This window comes from Rissa tridactyla, chromosome 6 (assembly GCF_028500815.1).
Source record: "Rissa tridactyla isolate bRisTri1 chromosome 6, bRisTri1.patW.cur.20221130, whole genome shotgun sequence".
In the NCBI taxonomy this organism is placed as follows: domain Eukaryota; kingdom Metazoa; phylum Chordata; class Aves; order Charadriiformes; family Laridae; genus Rissa; species Rissa tridactyla.
Window position 1 is genome coordinate 32042593 of NC_071471.1, and position 17561 is coordinate 32060153.

Consider the following 17561-nt stretch of genomic DNA (forward strand, 5'->3'; position numbering starts at 1 on the left):
TTTCCTGGCTCGTTTTGATATTGTTGGTATTGTTTTACCAAACAGAGCAAGCTAAGATTTTTTTTGTTCTGTTAAGAGTGATTTAAAGACAAGTCTATGCCTATTGATTTCCTTAAATGATTTTATACTGTGTTTTAATGTGTTTCCAAGCGTTTACATTTTTCTTTCGGTCAATACTGATATCCCACAGTTTTTAATTTAGAGATACAATCAATCATGGCTAAACCCATTTAAAATATGTAGAATTTCAAGTGTTCAAATTTGAAATAGAATTTGCCTGTGAAAATTGCACTTTAAACTGAAAGAGCAGGTACTCCCAAGTAGCATAGCTGGATTGCCATAAATAGGTTCTCATCAAGCAGTTGTCTAATGGTTTAAAACGGTGCAGTCCTGTTACTGCTAATAAGACGTCAAAACGTTCAGTTTAGGTTCAATATAATCCAAAATCTCATCAGCTTTATTTTTAGAGGATTGACTTTAAATGTAGTGCCAATAATTGATTTTAATAGAAATGAGAAATAGATACACTAGATTTGATTTTAAAACATAATTTTAGTCCAAAATTCAAACTAAACAGCATCGTGGACTACGCTGACTATATTGCAAGTCTGCCAATATTGTCTGGCTTTCTTAAAGGCCATCCTGCTGCCATGATGTGAACATGTGAAAGTCTTCTGGTTTCAGAAATAGTAGAAAAGTATTCCAAACTCCCTGTCTAAAGAGCACTGTAAATAACATAACCCTGCTCTAGATGTTGTTATTGCTTTTGGGGGAAAAAAATCTGTGAATGTGATGTTTTAGTCCAAATATCTGCTTATTCATCAACTCTTTGATATACCACCACCCAAAGAACGCAGTAATTATTTTAAAATCTTGTGATGCTGAATCAGACCAATCAATTTGATTATTTTTTTGCCTGATTTGTGATTTTTATGTGCTTGGCTGTGACAATACTGTAAACACAAAATTTAATGTTTAGAAAAGATTGTTTTTTCTGCTTTTAAGAGAAAGCAGTGGTTTCCTTCCAGTTCTTGCATAAACTTTCATGTCTTATTTCAGGTTAGGCAAGCTTCATTTTACAATTTTGATCTGGATAATAAGTCATTTCACAAGAGCCTTCTGTCATATGATAGCCAGTTTGATGTCCAATACCAGTATTATACTTGGACTTTAATAAGCATGAGACTAGGAAAAAAATTAATTCTGTTGGCCACATGAAAAGAAACACTACAGTAGTTCTATTGAGACGTTTTAGTGCTTTGGAGCAGGAACTTCCCATTAGTCTAGGGAATTACTGTAGTCAAGGATTTGCTGTGCTGTTTCTGTATAGAAAACATCCAAATTTGATGAAGATACAGGATTCTGCAAAGCCTCTTAAGTTCATCTATACTGCAGTGTGCTGTGCAGTACTTGCTAAAGTAACACTGAGTGAGCAGGAGTGGAGACATTACTGGCATGCTGCTCAATGCACACTAGTCGAAAGAACAAGTTTGAGTTTCCTGGGCACTGGTAGACATTACTGAAAATATGTGAGCAGGCTGAATCTTATGCTGGCATTGAAGCGCATCAAAGGTTCTCCACAGGTCAAATTCCAGGTAGAAATCAGGATGGAGTTTGTAGCACTTGATGCTCTTCATTGCTATGGGCCTCTGCTAGGTAAGAACAAAACCAAATGGGTTGAGTTTAGCACATGGGGACATACTGCAAACCAGTAACACATACTCTTCTCCAAAGTGTCTGTTCTGTTCTTCTGCAACAGAAGCCAACATTATTCTATTGTCAAGAAAACGTCATTTACTTTAACTGGCAAAGTGTGTTTCTCAGACTGTCATATCAATCAGATAGAGAATGATGATCAATAACAACTATAACTTATTCCCATTACTTAAGTTAACAGAGATTTGTACTGTGGTCCTAAAGAGCATGACCCTCCTCACCATATATGTGTCAGTAAGATGCCATGAGTTGGATTTTCTCTTCTTTGGATTCCTTCTGAGTCTATGACAATACATACAGACAACATTATTGAAAGCGTTATAGCTCAACCTGCACTTTCAGAAGATAAGCCAGAGAACGTCCATGCAGCCTTCACTTCAGGTCATCTCTATGCACGTGTACATGTCCTGGATAACTAAATTGTGTACTAGATTTCTCTTTATCACATTTCCACCCCTGACTCGGAGGTATAGTCATGCTGGCTGTTGCATATAGGATACTGTGCTGTCTGTTTTGGAAATGGAATACGTGTATTGCACAAAGGGGAGCAGCGGAGCAAAATCTCATACACCAACATCAGGCAGTTGACAGGCAGAGTTCTGCTTCTGCCATAGGGTTTCTCTGTAGCTCCAAGAATTTCACCTGGAAAAAGCTGCTACAATCATCCATTAATGCTTACCTAATTTTCTAGATACCCACTTTGGGATTCGCAGTACCTATAGGTGGAAAAGAAGTCAATATATGTGAGAAGAAGGAGGGAGTTGCAGGGGAGATGGGCCAGCGTGATTCTTTGGACATTCAAACACTATTTTTGGTGCTAAGTAGTCTAATGAAATTAGGTCCTAGTGATTTCAAATCAGATGCCTCAAATTAGTACAGACTTTTCACCTAATATTTTCAGTTTTTCACTCTTCATCACTGGAGATGGTCTTTATGGAGAGCCATGAAAACAAACTCATGGAGACAAATTCCTAAATAATATAGTGAAAGTACTGGAGAAAAGCATTCTAGAGAAAGGAATAGTTCTCTTTTCAAAGCAGGCTGTGCATGACCCTGCCTTTTTGTTTGACTTTAATGTCATGGCATCATGGTAATATTCCTGAGGAATCTTGTGCTTCAATGTTAAAAAAGAAGTATTAAGACAGATAAACTTCAGTATTGTACTGTAGATCAGAGTCAGCCTCCTGTTCTGTCCTGCACAGAAACCAGGGAAAGCCTTCTCCTGCATGGAATCAAAGTGATTTTACTGGACAGATGGTGGTGTGGTTATATGACACTATGTTCTAGCAAAGCACTGCTCAAATGAATGGCTTCTCTGGAAAGTCTCAAGTAAAATGCTAATAACTTTTGTAATAGAAATCAGCAATTTGTGATTCACAGTAGAACATGGGATGGAGATTTTTAGATTGCAATCTTCTTTCGTTCTGTAAGAGTTTATCAGAAAGAAAACACAGCTGGTGTGTCTAAATCCTCAGACAATTCATGCAGGAAGCTGGCATCAAAAGTTGATTTCACAGTGTTTAAGTTCATGTTGATTCATACTGCAGGAGTAAATTTATTTTTCCTCCAAATTTCTGCCAAATTACACTTATGTGTTAGGGGTCCTCTAACCTAGCATCACAGCAGGGTTTCAGTCATCTGTCTCACACAAAGGTAGTGCTGATGTCCTTTTTTGTCTTTACAGAGGGGAGTGGTCGGTGGGCAGAGTACCATGAGTACCATAAGAATTAAATATCGAGAATTTGGAAGTTGATCTAATGGCCCACTCTGGCACAGATTTTCTGTGAAACATAAAGTCATTTACTTTGTTTGTGCTTTACTGGTCTTTATGTGTCTAGCTATCTATAAAGTGAGATGGTTAAGCACACAAGTGCCTTGCAAGGTTTTAGGACAGCATGTGTTGAAATTTCCCCAGGGAACCCTCAGATGTTTCATCTTCTGTCCCTGCAGTGGCTGATGCTTTTGAGAACTCTAAGCCACAGCCGCTTGGCTAACTGTAAGTTGTATAAACACTGCAGTTTCAATCTGATAGTTTCTTGAAGGATAAAATTAGCTTTTCTTATGTGAAAATATGGTCGTTGTATTTGATATGCTGACAAATTGAAGAAAAGGATTTATTTTACTCCCCACCTTCTGAGGTAAGGTTAATAATGGCAGTCAGTAACAAATACACCTTTGCTTACGTGTTTGGGACAAAGAGCTATTTACAGATCCAGGGCCTAGATTACTCTACACCTTGACCTATTTCATCAGTATCAGGAGGCAGTCAAAAATTGCATGATAATAAATGGCTTCAGCTGACAAGCAATTCTCATGCAAAAAGTGTTTTTATGATTGCTTAAGCATTAAGCACTTTTCTTCTTAGTTGTACATTTGACAAGCAGGTTTTTTATAATCTTATCTCTATTTACTTGATCCAGTAATATAAAAGCAAAACACTTTGATGACAAAATAGATTTTTTTTCTGTATCTTAAATTAATAGTGTTTTGTCTCTTCAGTTTTGTTTACTTTGATTCAGTGCATTAGTCAAAAAAGGCCCTGCCTGTAAGTGCCTGAGTTGTCCCATTCAGATTCTTGTTTTTAAAGTCAGGCAGTTGCTCCTTTGCTTTCCCAAATCAAGGCTATAAGCACCGTAATCACGTGTTTCACAGGAGACGGCTGCCCACAGAGCGTCTGAGCAGTTCAGTCTCTCCTTAAGCATAGAGCAAACCTAGCAAATAGCATCAGAGTTGGTGTAGCCAGCATTCAGTGGTTCACCATCGCTTCTGATGACAAATGTGGTTTGGTTTTCTGTGTGTTTTGGAGAATTTTGCACCCAATGGAACAAAATATCATGCTCACTTTAGATGTTAAGAACAGACACAGGGACATGGAACAGATCCCTGAGTCTGATGGTGGTAATTTTCTCCCGTTGCTTGCCTAAGCTTTTGTTTGCCAACTCTTTGAGGGTGGGCTTTCACTTTGATGTTTTATTGTCTTTCAAATCACTGGTTTTACTTTTACCACCAGTAATTTTTGGAGTGCTTTGGAAGGAGGGGGGAAGGGAGAAAAAAAGAGATGTAGTAATTATGAATGTATTTGGTTAGATTATAAAGTCTCAAAGCTCATTAAAAATGAGAAACCATGGCAACCTCAACAATACATCCCACACATATTATACCTACCTAACAGTGTGCAAAGCGCATTTAGAAAAGAGAAATTAAGCATAAAGAAAAAGGAGAAAAAGCATTCACTTGTTATACTGCTATTTTTAATTCTCAGATCCTGAATATCGACATGCTTGTGCTGGTAGCACTTCTAACTTTTATATTTAAAAAATAAGCAACTGATTATCAGGCTGAATATAGGATCTCTTCTCAGTATTGTTCTTTATTCTTCCGAGGCTTCCTATGTTGTCTTTTTAGTAAAGGACAGATTTATTGGGAGGTTGGTAGCCAAGGAAAGAAAATGTGAACATTGCGGTTTCCCTGGACCTGTGCTCTCCTAAGAGACATTTGTAGTTTTGGGCAGTTCTGCCTCTCCTTGACTCTTAAGATCACAAAAGAAATGTGCAGAAATTTCTTTCTCTTTCTATGCTAGTATATACCCCATATGTAGTATAAATCTAACATTGGTACTGGTCAGCTAATTGAAAGATTCTTGATCCTTGGAGCCAAGTCTCTTGCAGAAACCCTGCAGTTACTGGATCCATTTGTACATGAATGGTTGAAGAATGAAGAGGGGTTTGAGTTGTAGTTTGTTACTAGGCTTCTGAAGTTCAAAAGCAGGGTGTTTGAGGAAAGGCATCCCCCTGATCTAAAGCCGTCTTCCCTCCTGCCCCACCCGTGGAGTTCTGGGGAGAGTCATCAGGTGGGATTGAGGACAGCAGCTCTGGACCTCCTTCCTGGTAGGGAAGGAACCAACCAGACCTGATCTAGTGGGAAGTGTCCATGCTCATGGCAGGGGGGTTAGAGCTAGATGATGTTTAAGGTCCTTTCTAACCCGAACCATTCTATGACTCTGTGGTGGTCAGTTAGCAAAAGTTATCCCTTGTGATTTACAGAGGGGTATAAATTTTCTAATGATAGATGTTTCTGTGGTCCACAGTGAACTTAGATCTACAGAAAATAGATTTGTTTTTTATTGACTAGTCGTTAAAACCTTTTAGAAGCGGTCCACAGCTGTCCAGGGTATAGGACAGTAAACTGAAAAGTACCGCTGGAATATCAATATTGCCTTGTCTTAAAGGTGAAATTGCAGCTCTGTTAAGGTCAGTTAAAGGATTTTAGAGAATACTGGCTTTCACACTGGGTCTTAGGTTTAACTACGCCTATGTTCTGTTTCAAAATACAGAACAGTCACAACTGAAGCTTAATTAAAACTGCTATACCAGAGGATAAACATGAGGCGGATGTAGCTTTTTCTTAAAATACCTTGATATCACAAGGATTAATCATGCAGCTCTTGTTCAACCTGAGACTTTGCATTGTAAGAAAATAAAAATCTGCTCTAGAGGCTATAGCAGTAATTGGTAAAAGTGTGAATATGCAAAAGTGGATTCTGAAGGGAGCAGAAGGAGGTGAGGTCTAACTGCTTTGCCCAGACCTTCCAGACCAATGCTTACATAAAGAGAATGAAACAACTGGCCATTCCCTTTCTAATTTTGGTGGAGTTACTGTGATTAGTCTGACCTGAGAATCTCGCCTTGAATACTTGCAATATCTGTATAAAATATTTGCTCAATTATGTCTGAATAGCTGTGCCACCAAACAGATCCTGAGTGGAAAGTTTATGTTGACTGTGGAAATGGCTGTGATTCAGGATGGATAGGGTTGTGTGAAGACTGGTGTCTGACTTCAGAGGGAAGACTTTGAGCAGTGTGTAGTGGAAGGCAATACTTCTGCTGTCATTCTGATTTTTCTTAGACTCATAAAGGTAAAATATTTTTAAAAGGCTGTAATTAAGGAAAAAAAAGAGGAGTGGTTCCCTTCTGCTGCCTGAGATTTTGCATTTTGTTAATTGTAGGATAGCAGTGCCCCTCTGTCATCTTTGGAGCAAGGACTTTACAACTAACAGGAAAATGTTCTTTGTGTCACTGATTTTACTGTTACCAGTATTCCACTGTTCTAGAAACAAGTAAAATTTCCTCTGGCTTTTCTGGAAGGCATTTTTAAAAAGTGGAATCTGTTCATAGATGGGAAACCTTTTTTCTAGTCACCATGGCATTACACATACAACCACTGTAATTGATGATGTAGAATTGTATTTCTATTCCTGTACCATCTATATGTGCCAATCAAGAGACTGGGATTCCTCAGTTCTGCAATGAATTTCTGTATGTATTTCTCAACTAACTTGTTAACTTGTTTATTTTTAATTTACTTGTGGTTAATTATATGAAATGTTACCTGTGAATCCCACAGCTTGCTTGGCTGTACTATGTAGAAATAAAGTCACAAAGACTGCAGTGACCTTTTAGGAAAGTAAATGAAGCTAATGCAGTTGATGGATTATTTTTTAGGAGTGCTTTAAAAGTACAGCCAAAAACAACCTCATAAATGTTTGATTTCATGTAGTAGGCATTTCAGTGGTACTAACTGATATAATCGAAACATCTTAAAATTTGCGTGGAACAGAATATAAATTTCAAGATAACAGTGGTAGATAAGTATTGGTAATAGACGTTAACACAAAAGCCAAGGGGCTGTGACCTCCGTCAGGCCTTCCTGATAGAGGTTTTAAATTTTCTGTGTTTGTGTTGATCCAGGATGTTTTGGTAAAAACTTGGAATAATGACCCTGACATCACACTTGAACTGTATTGGCCTGCTCAGGAAATGCTTCCTGTATTACATCTCTTCAAAAGGCACACTTTCTGTAAGGGTAATTCATTCCAAGTTTATCTGTGTTTTCTATAAAAGCATCTGAATTCAGATTTTTTGCATTAGTAAGACAGAAGATGAAATCATGATGAACAAGGATTCCTGATGAACAAGCCTAGAAACTGAATAATCTAAAAATTAGTGATTGACTAACCTTTCTGACATCCCATACCATTCTCTCCTAAAGACCGTAAGTGGAAGGGCAAAGGAATAATTTTAATTTGCCATATACTTCCATTAAAAGATAATAGATTGATGTGATTCTGCAGACTCAACAGCAGCTTTGCTTTAGCACAAGCTTCATTACCGTCTAGCTTTTTGTTTGTTATGTCAGTTTTGGTTTTACCAAGTTTTTGCAGTCTTAATCCCATTGACTATTGTTTATGGATATGATGTAAAGAGATAATAATAGGTTGCGCTGCTGTGATACAGAACCAAACTTGACTTGCATGTCATTTTCTGAACCAGCCTGCAGCTGGTATTGTTAGATTCTTACTGGAAGAACAAGAATAGAAGATATGCTGGGGGGAATTTTTTTAATGAGGAGACCAACACATGCATTCAGTTATCCAGTTGTAAAGACTGGAATATGCTCTCTAGTCCTTGATGAGCGATCCCTACACAGTCTTAAAACAATGTAAGCCCTTTGGTTTGAGTGTCTAATATAGAAAGCTTACTATTGGTACTGACTGATCAACTTTAATTTGCTGTTGTTTAGATATGTAGGAGACGAACAGAAGCTCCACAGATTGCCATTTGATCGATGATGTAGCTATTTCTAATTTGAATTAGCAATTCTACAGATTTACATGTTATGTCCTCTCCAAAATACAGTAATTTTCTCTTATTGTAGTATCAGTCTTTGACAGAGTGAATTTTTAAAGACTAATTAATATGGAAATTTCATGTAGAAACAGAAATTTCTGCAAAGCCCATTTTTTTCTCGAGGGGTTGTAGATTTCATGGACGTTTCTTGAGAAAAGTTGTTCATTGTCTGATCAAGCTGTGCAGATCCTGCTGGTTTTAAACTGGGAGAGGGGAAAAACCCAAATGCCTAAGCTAACAACCCATTCTCCCCAAAACCAGTTTTTCTTCAGCTGCCTCATCACACTCTTGCAGGAAGTGACCCTGGCAATCAAACAAACCCCAGCAAAAATACAGCTTCAGTGGAGTAGATCTTGAAGGGTGTAAGGCAGTCTGTTGCATAGATGCTAACAGTACGTGATCCATTTCAGTTTTGATTTCTCTGATCTAATAATTGTGATTATTGTGTTTACTAGGTGTGCATAGAGTCTGCTTTCAGACTGCTGCTTTCAGAGTCTTAGTGAGGCTGCAAGTACTAGAGAAATGGAAGTATACTTGGTCAAGGATGCCACTGCCCTTCTAGGAAGATTGTTTGGAAACTAAATGGTTTGCTCCAACAGCTATCATATGCTTTCAGAAAAACAAGATTGATTTTGCAGAATTTGAAGAGTCGCAAGAATGCAAGTCTCTGGCATCCTGTCAGGCTCTGAGGGATGTTATTTTTCTTGCTGTTTCCATTTTTCCTAATGGAAAATCTTGTAGAGTTGAATAGAGTTATATGCTGCCTGAGAAGGATTCAGTCCTGTAATCAAAAGATTTGTTATTACAATTTGTACTTTTCAGACTAACTTCAACGGTTTTGTTTGGCTGGGGCTGTTTTTACATTTTGGTTACTAGATTTTATTCCTTTTCTTAGATATTAGTGCCTTGTCAAGATAACACTCAGGTGTCTGGGAGCAACATCAGAATTGAGCTGAGCTAGTTTATTGTCTCAGTTTATAGCTAATGACAGCAAGTGTACATTGTATTTTGCATCTTTCTACAACATAATTGAACATAGCCTCTAAGTAAGCTTTTGTTATGCCATGAAAAATAGAAATTATTAACCCATTGGAGGTAAAGGCTTGATATTACAAAGTAAAACGGCAGACGCAGCCATCAGGGTCCTTCTATTGCTCATTAGTGTTTGGGCTGAGGGGTTAGTACTGACCTAGCAGCAATGTCTCAAAAAACCAATTACACTCTCCAAAAGGCTCTGCACTAAATGGAACCTTGAGGGTGCAAGCAATTATTAATGGTGTTTGTACCGTGGTTCAAGGTAGTTGAAGTTGAGCAGGTATTCACTAGAAGTCTAATAAGCTGTGCTGTATTATTTGCCTTAAGAGCATTAGTTTCAGTCAGTCAGAAGTAGGATTTCATTCTGAGATGGGAGGAACATGAGGAATCCCCAAAAGATGGTTCCAAAACGCAAGAACAGCACGCTGTTAGTGGTTGGGAAAATTAGACAAGTGGATTTTGCAAACTGCTTCATAGAAATAACAATCAATTTATGAATTTTGGTACTAAACTTGTGAAGTGATCCAGTCCCACTAGAAATTTGTGGTACTAGTATTACTGAAATGCAGATAGTTCTTTTATAGTTCAAATACTCAAAAATTACAAAGATCATCATTCCATTGTAGAATAATGACAAAAAACCCCAAGAAAATCTGCAAAGCACCAGCTACTAATTACCTGGATAGAGAACAGCTGCATTCTGCTGCGGTGTTTTGGGGGATGAAGGACCAGCAGTGTATAAAGTACAAGAGGAAGAAGTAGAAGGAAAAGGAAAAGAAGGCTTGCGTGACCAGTCTCTCTGATCTGTAACACAGTACTTAATCATGTTTCTTGAAGCCTTTGCTGCTGCAGGTATGTGATTAAACAGGAGTCTCTTTTTTTGAAAAAAAGAAATAGGAAGAGTGAATAACCTAAGGGAACGTCAGTGGCTCAAACCCAGGAAGTAAATAAAGCCATTCATATACAAATGGACCCAAGCTTTTCTCTCTGTTCTAACAACTGACTGGAAACAAGGAACTCCTGAAGCTGTATAGCTGCATGAGCAGGTACTTTGATTTTGGAGCTCAGTGTGTAGTAATGCAACTTTGCAGCTTCTGGATGGGACATTTAGGGACATGCCCATAAAATAATATCAAATTACTTCAGTTTGGTTATTTTAAACCTTCCCCTTCCAAGGGATCAGATGTGACTTTTAAATGCTGAAAAATCTGAAAAGGAAACCACAAAATGCAGTAAAGTTTAGCTCTGTTGGCAATGAATAACGTTATGTGGCATGTTGAGATGCTCAAATACATCACTAATCAGAGGATTACTAGAGAGTCTGTCTGTAATATGAAGAGTAATTGCCTAACTTAAATTCTAATTGGACATTGGCTTAGAAAAAAGTCCTAACTATTGTGAAATGGGGAAATGATTATTAATTGCAGTACTTCATAGACTTAGAGCAGCTTTTATGTTTCATCTGCATAGGCTGTGAATTCACAACTGAAAGGACTGGTACTGGCATTTCACATGCAATTAAATATGACAATTTTTTTTTTTTTTTAAGAGACAAAAACAGCATCTTGATTTGGTCCATCTTTGATTATCAATTAAAACTAGTTGGGAAAAAATTTAAAACCTCAGTAAACGGCTTGAAATAATTGAAATAATTTTAACAGTTACAGCTTTTATTAAAGTGCCATGGAGTATGACCTCAAAGTTAGCTGCCAGGCAAGAGCACAGCCCATGTTAAAAAAGGTGCCAGTGATCTCTGTGTTAATCTGGAAGGACGCTGTAGTATGTAACAGAAGCTCTAAGAGAAGAACCTTGTCAACTAGAATGCAAATGAACCGGTTGACAGAAGGGCATTTTCTCTGGCGAGAATCTGGGTTCCTGATGGGGGTGTGTGAATGCATGGCTGGCAGAGCTTTCCGAGTGGCAATCTTTATAAGGTGTCTTACTTTGCTTGTCTATTAAAGGGGAGAACAGTTATGGTAGAAAACATGTGTCGAGATATGAAGATGCTATAACAAGTTGTCCATTAAAGCTTTTCTTATTTTTTATGTCTTTGAGAAAATATTTGCAGAAAAAAACAGGAGATAAATAGGATGGATCATAGCAGAGAAGGACAAGATTCTCATCACATTTCATACAATTCTGTACAGAGCTTCAGCTTTTCTTACAAGACCAGAGTCTGGCTCACGTTTGATGATAAAGACAGGCATTCTTTGGCTCTGAAATCTTGCACCATCTTGCATTTGTATGGTTTTGATGTACAGCAAAGAAAAATCTGGTGATTTTAAAATGTGTTTTTACAATTTAGCTGTTTTCACGGAAGTCTAATCCAAGGTCACACAGCTGCACTGAATCAGAGCAGACCTTGAACACAGCTAAGCCCCTACCTAGGAGGGAAAGGGGATTCAGGAGAGGATACAGAGAAAGATGGTTACAATCTGATGAGGAGAATTAGAGCTTATTGGCACACTCAGTCTTACAGTTTTAACTCCTATGAATCAGGAAAATGAGACTTTTTTTAGTATTTTATCCAGGTAAGCTTCACAGCCCAAGAGGATTAGAGTGAAAGGCTCTAATGTAGAATTTCAGATGAATACATCTTCTCTTTCTTCAACTCAGTAAGCGTAAGTTTGAGATTCCAGTGTCATCTTCCGTGTAGTCTGGGTAAATGAGGTTTTTTTCCTAAACATGAAATGATTCTGAGTTTACTTAAGCTGCAAATACTAATTTTTCTTTCTAGTAGAGCTTGTATTACTGCTTCCTAGACCTCCGAGGTTAAAAGCAAGGCCTGTAATAGTTTGTAGCCTCTGAGTCAAGCCCACTGAAGGAATGTGGTGCACCTTCACCAGTATACTGCGCTGGTAGCCTATTAGTTGGTGGAAGAGAAGCTTCTCTGGTCATTCTTAACCACTATACATTCCCAGTCTGTATTGCAAATGGGAAATAGTGTTCAAGTGTCCTTTTCTACTCACAGAAACAGACTTGTCCAGATTTAGAACTGTTATGTTTTTCTGTCAATGGCCTGATGTGCCCATTTCATTTCTACCAGAATTCTGGTACTTTTAGGAAGAAGGGGAAAAAAGACCCATGAGTGAGAGATACAATGAGGTTTAACAAAAGAGGAAGCCATTTCATTTTGAGCTCTGTCTCTGATGGGGTCCCTTCATCTAATGTATTCCAAATTAAGCAACTGTTGCATAGTGCAAATTCCATAGTGTCTGCCAAAGGTAAACAAACACTTTGTATTTCAGTAGAAAAGCATTTGATTTGGTATTGGATTTTCTTATTAGTGATTTAACAAATGAAAGATTCTTTCTCTTTTTCTTTTTTTTTGAAAGGGTGATTTAGTTGTGAAACCGCTTACTCTCTCACACTGATTAAACCATCAAACTTCCATCATGCACATGCCAACTGTTAAGTTAATACTGGATTTTCTTCAAATTGGATGGGGGCTTTTTAGGAATTTTTAGGAAAACTTTAGGAAATAACCAAGAGCGTAGCCTTCTGTGCTCTGTCAATCTTTGTATAACTACTGCAGCATATTTTCTGGTTTTCTTTTCCATTTTAGCCTTTGTCACCTCTTCAGCAATCTCCGTCTCTCAGATACTGCATAAAGAGTAAGGAAAGCATTGCAGGTCTTTTGCCTTTTTTGAAGGAAATTAAACTAATGTAGACTAATAAGTATGCCCTTTCATCACTGAATGCTCAATTCTGAACCAAAAAAATAGTTTGCTAAACCATAGCTCACTAAAACTTCTGTCTGTTTTTGCTCCCTACCTTGTGGTATGATTGATGACTATTGTTTTGCTGGGTATTGCTGCAGTGACCCAGTCATAGCAATGACAGCAGCAGAGGTAGTCACAGCAACAGCTGTAGAAAGCAGAACTCACCCCCCTGCAGTGGTGTTTCATTTGTGATCAAATACTGCAGGACTGCAAACTACACTGATAGCAGCAGCATTATGTCTCTTGAGTAAAATACATGGTTGGGCATGTTCGGGTGTTAGGTGGAGTGAGAAAGAGTAGTGAAACAAACACACAAACTCCTACTTGTTGAGGAGATACATCTCAGCTTTGATAATAAAAGTGCATTTCCTGTTGTCAGGCCCCTTAACAAGCCACAATGATGGGCGTGTGATGAAAATCCCCCCTTTCAGATAATTTCTGATATAAAGGGCGTCTTACACTATGAAAACTCACTTTACAGTATTTTTCCAAAGCAGAGCAACAGTAGTACTTGTTTTTATTATTTTTAAAAAAGAAAGAATGGTATTTATTCTTTCATCAAATACTCTTTTTTCAACAGTATTTGCTCAGATCAGAGCAGCATCAGGACACTGACAGATAGTGTTTGAGGACCCGGGTCTGGTGCAGCAGCCACATCACTTCAGGCTCCCTCCAGAGGTCCACTTGTGTCAGAAAGATTAGGACTGGGCTTCTGGCCTCACTGTCACTGTTATTTTTATATCCATTCTCAGGACTGTCTTGGGTAGGTGCAAACTTGGATGGCCTAAAATTTTAGTTAAGTGTAGTGAATTCTTGAGCATAAAAGGGAAAGTGTTTGATGTATGCTGGTTTTGGCATTCACATGAGTTTTTTGTTGCTTGGCTTCTTTCCGATCTTCTCCCTCTGCTGCACATCAGTGTAGTTCTCTCTTCACATGGCACTGCATCATGTTCCTCCCCCATTTCACTCCCACTCCAAAATGTGCAAGTAGATTTAGTGACAGCAAGGAAGTCTTGGAAGAATAACCTATTTCTGTTTTGACTCAAGAAATAATGCACGTGTAAGGAAGAATATGTATTGTAATGTATGTTCAAGTAAAATAGCAATGTGCATAGCAGCTAATCACATTTTTAATGGCACATATATGTGTTGTGTTTCGTTGTTGTAAGCTCTCTGCAGACTAAAGCAGATTTTGAAGGAGAGGGAAAGGGAGGTTGCAGAATAGCCAGAGGCGTACTCGCGTCTGGATTCTCATCTCCTCATGGAGGAAGATAGAGTACTTTGGGAAGTTCCATATTAACTACTACAATATGTAACTATCAACGTGTCTATGCTGTGGGAGTAAAGACATTTGGCAGGGTCTCCACAAGCAGCCCTGGAATAAATAGTGATGTAGGGATATCGAAACTGAGTATGTGGGAGAGAGCAAGGTCAGAAAGCAATGACTGCGTTTAGTGCGGTAACAGGTGGTTATGATGCTTCTTCATCTAGGCCCTACACTGTGGGGAGATCCTGGCTCCACAGCACGCTCTACTCTCCAGAATGGATGTAACCAGCTGAAAGGTTCTAGTTTCCTCCTTTTCCTTGCTCATCTCCAGTGCCCTGACAGGACAGAATAACTTAGAGGTGTAGGAGGTCCCCAGGAGTCAATAAATTCTGCAGGAGGGAAGATGGTGGACGCCCCTCATAGGCATTTGAGATCATTTGCACTGCAGGAATAGAAATTCCCTACAAAACAGGTGGGATTTTACAGTTTCCAGATAATCTGTGTAGATGTGCATGCTTTTTTGTGGATAAGTATAGGAATGTTCATATATATGTACAGCAAGTGCAAAACCTATATTTAACCAGTAATGGTTAGATGACTCCTGAAATTTCATAGTAAGAAAGAAAAGAGTTCCTAGTGACTAGAGAAATCTTTTAGACATCAATGTATTAGATGGAAATCTGTGTGGGAGTACTGAGCTTGTCGTTTGTACAGTACATGCAGTACAAAACTGAAATAGCACATTTATCACCCTAGAGACTGCCTGTGGACACTGATAGTTTCTGTGCTTTCTTTGCAGTAAAAAATAATATTATTTTTTTTTCAGCAGAAGTCTAGTTTTATATTGAGGTGCTATAGCAATCTTGGGCTTAAGGAGCCTTTAGGTTAGCATAGCTACAGGCTCTGAAAGGATAGAAAAAGGGTTTAGAGAGAGCTTGTGGGTAACTGTTTTTCGAAATAGTGAGTCAAGAATCCCAAGGCCAAGGTTAATTAATTTTATTTATCTAATGTACCTTATGCATGCTGTGCTCATGGCAACAGTTAGTTTCATATGAAATTTAGGGGTACTTTGAAGAGGCTGTTTAGCTACAGGGAGTGAAGTATTAATGAACATTTTCCTTCCCCTCCCCCGGCCCCCCTTTCAGTCTTTTACAGTACATGGGTTTTGAATGGAAAGGCACTGTATAAAAAAACCACAAAGGGTGATATAATGGATAGAAACTGAAGAGATTTTATCTCTGCATGAATTCATAAAATCTGATGATTATTACTTTCTTAACGGCTTCTTTTCAGCAAAAGTCATTATCGCACTGTGGCTTTTCAAGGAAGGATAAATTCTGCTTGTTTTACTGCCAGCTTCTTATAAAATGGCATGTTCTGCTCCTTTTCTGAGTGAATAATACTTTAATTGTAAGGGTGGGCTGTAACTGCATAACAACAAGGAAAAAGGGATTGGGTATTTGGGATAGTAATACCCAAATGAGGTATTTTGAATGAGGGAGCTGCCATTCTGGTCTGTCTATAGTCCATTTTGACCAGTATTTGGACTGGTTTGAAAGACAGTGGCTTAGAGTAGTGACAAATGCTTCAGCAGAAAAGATAAGAAAAATCAATCCGGCTGATAGTAGATAACCTGATTAATACAAAAGTTGTATACCTGAAAGTTAGAGGCTGGGTTTCTCTGAAATATGTTCTTTACTGACTGACCCTAACTTTTCGCATGTGTAAGCCATTATAATTCTGGTTAGTTTATTATTTAACTATGTAACCAATATTGCTTTTTACATTTGAAAAATTCTTCAGCTCAGTGGCATTGTATAGTGAGAAATACCACAGGCTGATTGTACCTCATACAGGGAAGTCTTTCCATTCATCATCTTTCAGTGTGCGACCTTTCAATGCTGTCTGTGACCCACTTGCTTCCCTTTTTCAAGAGCTATCAGTGGTTTTTTTAGCTGCAGTTTTTTCTGTGGCCTTAACTATACTCTGTATTCTGAGCTGTGATTTAAGGTGAAGCAATTATTTCACCTAATATTTCAGATGGTGAGTTGTTGATATATATAATGGAATTGTAGTATATCCTGTCTTATTTTCCATCCTGTTACTCTTGCATTTTTCTTGGTTTTATAATCACTGTTTTTACTTCCTATAGCAACATTGAGCTCCTTGGTGGAGAAGGAGTAAACTCATGCAGAGTCCTGGATAGATTCCCTGGCTGTTGAAGCCTACCAGTAGGCTCGAAAGATTTAATTTACCATCACAATTTTGCCTCAGAATTTCTGAGGCGCCTTGGAGAGCATTTGGCTTAAATATGTAAGTTTAAAATTAGACCATTTTAATTATCTAGCCTGGTAAGTGACTTCTGTTCAGTTTGGGGATCAACCAGATCAGCACAGTGAGAAAGGTTGATTATTATTTTCTCTGCAGTTGCATGCTACTAGGTGTCACATGTAGTTTAGCAGAAGAGAAACAGATAAATAATTACATAATTGTGTGTGAATAATTACAGGAGTTCATGTTTTATTAGTAACCTGCATTCAGGATTTTCTTATGTGCATAATTACAGCAAAACATAATAGTATCTTAGTTCTCTGTTTACTGCCCTGCATGATGTCTGGTCTAATAAACTGGTTAGCAGCCCTTTCTCACCTTTCAGCATACAGTTAATATAAAAAAAGCTGTAGCATGTTTTAGTCTCTTAAGTCTTTTTATTCACTAAATATGCTGCAGTACATCAGTACACTGTAGCTGTTGGAATAAATAATTTAGGTGTGGTTGTCAAAATTAGTTAATACCTTAATTTTGATGTGTTATTCTTACTGCTTTAAATTATGCTTATCCATTTTATAATTAATTCACAAATTTCAGCCATTGTGTGTGAATTGTTGTTTAAAAAGATAATTCCAGTATATCTAAATGTGCAATTTTTCTTTCATTATCATAGAATAGATGAGACTCCTTGTTGTTAGTGGAACACTTAGTTGATGGACCGTCCAGATACTGCATAAAGCTAGTGATGGTTTCAGTCAGTATTATATGCTTAGAAGGCATCAGAAAACAAAATAATCTAAACTTTAGGTATAAATAGTTTTCATGGTGGTGTATTAAAACTGCTGCAACCTTTCAATAAGCCAG